The sequence below is a fragment of the Symsagittifera roscoffensis genome, chromosome 4 (genome assembly GCF_963678635.1).
Source record: "Symsagittifera roscoffensis chromosome 4, txSymRosc1.1, whole genome shotgun sequence".
NCBI lineage: Eukaryota > Metazoa > Xenacoelomorpha > Acoela > Convolutidae > Symsagittifera > Symsagittifera roscoffensis.
In genome coordinates, this window is record NC_087065.1 from 37,935,132 (window position 1) to 37,942,163 (window position 7,032).

Genomic DNA, 7,032 nt, shown 5'->3' on the forward strand with positions numbered 1-7,032 from the left:
CTCAATTGATAACACACTCCACAGAATTGCAAAATTTAATTTTTTACCTTTTCAATATGCTGATGAAAATTCAATTTACACTCAAGGTGAATTTCAAGATATTTAAAATAAGCAAGCGTGAAAAACAAGCGTGAAAAAACAAGTGTTAATGTCGCAATCATATGTTTTTAGCAATTGTGGATAGAATAAATAGAGATTCTCAATAAAATTGTTACAATTGTCTTGATTCAGGAAAATTATTGAGAACAAGAAGATTGATTGAATTAATAGAAATTAATATCAAAAATGACACTGCGTTCAGTTCGAAACTAGAACTAAAAATTGTAGTTTTTAGTAAGAAAAAGTAGTTGTTTCGCTACGGTATTTTCACGCAATAGGGAATTAATTCCTTATCAGATGTCCACCAGGACCAAAGATAGCGAATTAGTTTCCCGAGTGCGTGAAAAAACTGTTTCGAAAATGCTTGAATAAACGAAAAATTTTTGTTTTTCACTCGTTTTCCACCTGCTAAAACAGCTATTTTCTCACTTTAAAAATTTTTCAAACTAACTCTACAGCTAGCTCACTTGCAAGAATTTTTCACGTCAATTGAACTCACGCTATAAATTAACTAGTTTTGTTCAGACAACAAATTTCACGTACTGATCTTTCATGAACTGCGTATGAACGCTCGCAAGTTGACTAACCCTGGTTTTTTTCTGCCGGATATGAACTGCAACCCTAAAACTTCACTCAAGCAACTTAGTCTGGAGTTGCATATTAAAATTTTTATCTGTACTCTGTGTTCGTATAGCTCTGACGGCTTGTCTTTTAGGCATTAGGTTAAGTTAGTTTTTAGTTTAGTTTTGGTGTTGACATTCGTGCTTTTGGTGCTTGATCATTGGTACCAGTCAACAGCAATGTCTTGTGTCCAAGGTGCTGGTGCTGAAACAGTCGAGTGTGTTTTTTAGTTGAATGCGGAGTTTGTTATCCTTTTTCATATTGACTGACTTTAAGGACCGGATTTGAAAGTTTCTCAGCCTGCCAATTAGTGACCCTGTGTCGTCTAACAGAGACGCAAGGTTTCTGGAGAGCAGTGATTTTACAGTTGCCTGAGTTCAACGTGAGGATTCAAGAGATCATTAAGGGCAGAGGAAAGACCAAGGGTGCCTTGCACAACCTCATCGGAACCAAACGAGGAGGAAAATTTTATGTATATAAATATATGTATGATTAACAAAAGAAAAACAACGATCATAAATCAACGACCGAAATGAAAAGATCAAAACATTTCAGAAATGTAGTAAAAAGTAGGAATGGTATGATTGAATTTGAATAATAATATCAATTATAAACTGAGACTATAGAAAATGAAGTAAAAGTTAGAAAAATAGTCGAAGCAATTGGCTATAACAAATTTTGAAATTTGCACGTCACCGTTGAAATCAATTGTAAATCAAAACTTGAAAGTAAAATTAGAAACATGAGCATGAAAGATGAAAGTTTTTTCTATTATCATTTACCTGATTACATATTTCAAAAAAGTGAATTACTTTATTGAATATCGGTTTCTTCAGTTTCAGTTTCTTTGAGAATCTAAGACGTTTTCGATAGTCTTTGATCTCCCGGGTTGACCAAAAACGCTTCTGATATATTTTTCATGTATGGAATAGCAGAAAACTCAACGAACAATATTTTTTTCGTAAATGAACGTTATATGATAAGCATTTTTCCATAAACTAAAAGTTTATTATTTTTCAAGTTTTGCTGAGTTTTTTTGTGTTTTGTTCGATAAAACAATAACCCGATATTTTCTAGAACAAGAAAAACCCCTTGGTCCAAGGGAAAAAGCCTCATAATTAATTCGCTTTTGAGTAAAAACTGCGTGATAATATTACACAGACCAAACTTTAGTATACGGCTGAAAATTTTCAGCCAAAAATTTTAATAATCGAAAATCACGGCCTGATTTCTTAAAAACAAATTGAAGTGTATCTTATAGTATAAACCTATAAAATTTCAAATTTGGCTGTGCACAAAATGTTTTAGGCAATTTTTTTTTATTTGGTATGAGAAATTCAGCTTGGACTACAATATAGTATTATAAAGCCACATTCCGTATCGCTAAAATCCAATAGCAATAAACAACTGTATTGAACCAAGATCATAAGAGATACTAAATTAGAGGTCAACCAAATGTGGCAAACGTTCCAAAGGTTGGTACCTATCAATTGTGTCTAGCAACAGCGTAGGATGAAATTCGTTGACAGATAACATAGTGAAAATAACATAATGAAATATATGAGCTAGTTGACATTCTCTTTTTATGAAAATGAAATAGTACGAATGTAAACAGATAAAGAATTGGAATTTAAGTACTCAGAATGTTTTGGTGCAATTAAATTTTTTGAGTTTTTGACTGATCCAGTCAGCCCTCTTAATGGACTTTTTCAAGAATTAGGTTTTACTTTTTCTCCCCTTCTTTAGATGTGTTATCAATCATCACTGCTCCCTTTTTAGTTACCGCTGTACTTTTCCTTTCACCCCTGCGTGAGGCCGTATCGTCTATGCTACTTTTCGTGTCTTGGCTCGAGTATGAGACAAGGCGCTGCTTCTTTCCCCGCTTTTTCAATCCGTCCCGTGGCTGGGTAATTTTGGTTTTCTCCGAGGGCGGACTCGTTGTTGGCGCCGAGGGTGCATTCGGGTCGCCGAATACGTCGTCCATCGCTCGCTTTCGTTCCTTCCCCAATCGTAACTTTGTCGCTTCGACAGCCGTTTCTTTGTCCTCTTTATTGACTTTTTAGTTTTCGGCCTTGTTTGCCCTCGCCAATTCCCCATCAATCGCCTCGAATCTGACCGTTTGGCCTGATGGTACTATCGCCGCTGGAGTTTTGCCCGAGATTGATCTTTATTGATGCCGATGGTCTTCGTCAGAGTCAGATTCAACTTCGGATTCCAGTCGTCGTACCTTGAAGGTACGAGGCTGGCTGAGGTTTCCTGAATAGTGCCAATTCCCCATCAATCGCCTCGAATCTGACTGTTTGGCCTGATGGTACTATCGCCGCTGGAGTTTTGCCCGAGATTGATCTTTATTGATGCCGATGGTCTTCGTCAGAGTCAGATTCAACTTCGGGTTCCAGTCGTCGTACCTTGAAGGTACGAGGCTGGCTGAGGTTTCCTGAATAGTGCCAATTCCCCATCAATCGCCTCGAATCTGACCGTTTGGCCTGATGGTACTATCGCCGCTGGAGTTTTGCCCGAGATTGATCTTTATTGATGCCGATGGTCTTCGTCAGAGTCAGATTCAACTTCAGGTTCCAGTCGTCGTACCTTGAAGGTACGAGGCTGGCTGAGGTTTCCTGAATAGTGCCTTTTGCAGCTATTTTTCTACGTAATTATTGCGGCGTCGATGGCTTGTGTAAACCGCTAGAGGCCCCTTTCTTCAGTGTAGTCGTCTTTCTGATGGCTACTCCAGACTTCCTAAGAAGACTAACATTACTCATCTTTAATGTATGCGTGCTTTCCGCAACTATTTTAGTATTGAGTCTTCTATACGGTTTCGACCGCCCGTCTGTTGAAAAACTGAGATTGGTGGTCCCGCAGTTCTGCTCGGTTCCGGTGTTACTCTCGCTGTTGGTTCATTATCCTGATTCAGCGCCTGGTAGTCCGTTAGTTGGATTGGTTGGTTATGCATTCGGTCACCATACTCCGAATCTGATCTGACCCCCAGTTAGTTTCTGCTGCACTTAGCATATCTCGTGCCATTGGATTCCGCGCTCATCTAAAGAGGCAGATTTAGATTTAAGTAAGTTTGACCAGTTTAGGTTTCTTTGCGATGGTTTTTTCATTAAGTTCCTTAGCACAGTGTTTGCCTCCCGACCCTGATGGGCTTCAAATAGGGTGATTTTAAGTGTTGCATAGATCACATATCTAAAGGAGGGGAGAAAAAGTAACACTCATTTCCTGAAGAAGTCCAGGGAGAGGGCTGCACCTTATATTTCCTGATTTAACCGAGCCTTGTAAAGAGATTTGACAACTGGTTACTAAAACAATCCTGTCACTGGTTCAGTTTGTTGTCTCTCTCGGCATTCTCTTCGTGTATTGCCATCACCTATTCTCCTGGTGCCTTCTGTATTAACTGAGGTCCCAGTTCAGCCATCAGGTGTCGTCCAATTATTGATGGGCGGTTTCCTCTAATCACCTTGATGAATGCTGACGTCGCCCAGCCATTCGATGCCAAATTTATCTTCGCCGTTCCCAGTAAGTTGAGCGGGTTACTTCCGTAATTTCGGAATTCTTGGTCCTCCAGTGTCAATTCGCATATGTTGACTCCTGCGGCACCCAGTGTTTTCCGGAGTCCCCGATCATGAAGATCGATTGCGGCGATCCCCTCTCGATCCATTAGCTAGTCCTCTTCCAGTTTATTACTATTGGCAATTTTGAACCTGCAGCTGGCAATTCAGTTTTCCTTTTTTGATCTAATCAATAACCAAATAACTTCCGGAATTCTCCGAATCCCACGAGTGCTGTTGACGTGGCGACGTCTTTACCCACCCCAAAGAGCTCTCGTGTCGCGACGTTCTATCGTCCATTCCGTCCGGATTGTATTGTTCGTAATCCTCTTGGCCATGGATCATCACGACCGATGGTTGTCCACGATTGTTACGTATCACACGGCATGTCAGTTCAAATTGGTCCACTTTCCTGCAGAAATTGCAGGTTGCGCCTTTTGCGGCACATTCGCTCATATGCTCCCTTCATACTCCTTAGTGAATCCTGGCTTATCGCAATTGTAACATCAGCGGATGCCTACAATTTTACCCCTCGGATTTGTCCTCTCCCTTGGAAATGTCCGCGTCCGCGCCCCCGGTTATTTCGGTATCCACCCCTGATTACACATACCGGTTCTGTTTTAATGCTTAGCCCTCCTGCCGTCGGCGTACTCGTTGCACCTGATCGGCGGGCTGTCAAAGCATACGTTTTTGAGTACTGTTCATCCCTCTCATAGGACAACGCAATGCGGTAAACTTTTTCTGGGGTTTTCGTAGACCGAAACAACTCATTCTGGGCTCCCCTGTTTGTCAAATTTACAATGAACACATCCCTCAGTATCCTTGACTCCAGCGCTCCAAACAAGCATCTTGCTGCAAACCCACTAAGGACTCACCAATGCATTGCTTGCGCGACAAGAATTGAAACACCTCATACGTCTCATTTCGTTCCTTTTTGAACTCACCTTCAATGGTGTCTAGCATCCCCGGATATCGCGTAGCCGCCAAGTCCAGATGTGGTCTCCTTTTATGCAGCTAGTAAGGTCCTTATTTGTGTCGGTGTAAGAGTGCTCACAAAGTAAAAATTTGCTGGGTTTATTAAGTTTATCGCTACCATCACCCACTGAAAGCGGTTAATCCAATTTTCTCACAGAATTGGTGTTTCAGCTTATTTCGGCGATCAAAATGACGAAATTCCCAATGCATTTTCCCCCACCTTATCTTGCTGGCTGCCCCATGTTAAAAAACTAGATTTCGTGTCGTTAAGTTCTAATATCAATAAACAATTGTATTGAACCAAGATCAAAAGAGATACTAAATTAGAGGTCAACCAAAGGTGGCAATTGCTCCGAACGTTGGTACCTGTCAATTGTGTCTAGCATCAGCGTATGATGAAATTGATTGACAGATAGCTTAGTGAACATAACTGAATGAAATAAGTGAGCTGATTTAGTCACTATGACAATAGAAAAATAAAGTAAATGTTTGCTTCCAATTTTTTTTCAAAAAATGCTTATTCGAGCATGAAAGTGATGTTGCAACTGGAAATTGAGCAAAAAGACTCCGTAAAGTTTTTTTTAACTTCGGAAACCTTTCCGTGTTTGAAACTGTACGATATAATCATGTTTCTTCTTTTGGTTTGTATGATAAGCTTTTTTGTGTATGAAGGTCAACCCAGTCTGTTGTAAAGATATATATAATTAATATCGGCCTGATGATAAAGAAGAATATATCTTCCTATTTTGCATTCTTGCAATTCTTGGAGAGATATGTGGCAAACTTTTTCAGCCCTTTTTAATTAGAGTTTCGAAACTTAAAAAAACTCCTGCTGACAGAGATAAATGGCTTTTTGTGTGGTGTGAGACTTTTTTTGAGAGACTCAAACTTGGCCAAGACCCTGAGTTAACCAAAAATTAGTTGAAATTTCAATGATAAACTTCAGAAAAAAAACCAAGTAGATATAATTGGCAGTGAGTAACTTTTTAAAAATAGCTGAGCTTTAAAACCATATTAACTTAATTGTGACTTTTAACATATCAACGTTGCTATATCAACGTTTTTTTTGTAGCTCAAAAGAGAAGACTTGTTTTATGCTAAATCATATTGTTCGAAATTAAAATAAATGTTTCTATAAAATTTGGAACAGTACCAGAAAAAAATAAATAGAGAACTACTAGCACATCTCAGAAATCAAAATCAAAAAGGCAGAACCAATCAAAATCTTACAACTGGATTTTGACTTTGGATTAAAGCGATTTGGACAATATTACTTAAGTTTCAGCTTCCGGCGCCACAACTTGTCGTGCGTGTTCCCGGGTTGACGTCCATAGAAGGAAAACCTTTATCATCATAGAAAGAACTTTTCTTATATGGCGTCTAGCTATGGATAAATTGCTTGCCATACAAAATTTCTAAAGATTTTTTAATAAATGTTTATAGTCTTTTTGACTCTTTTGAGGTTTTCTAGACATTAAAAAAGTGATAAAAAAACTTTGAATGAAAAAATGCTTATCTTACTATTTATCATGGCCCCCGCACCAAACTTGCAGCATTTCCAAATCGAGATGCGCTTCGAAAGACTCGGTGGATCGTCCTCACTTTTATTGAAATCGACTCATTCTGCTGAGGAGCAGAGCTTCAAGAAATCAACAATATTTTGGTATCAGTTGATTTTTGATACCAGCGCCCTATTTCTGATGTTAATTTTCTTCAAACTTAAGTCAAGAAATGCTTAAATTCCTTCATTCCTTGATGTCGAGTTCACAATGCCAGTTTGATTTCT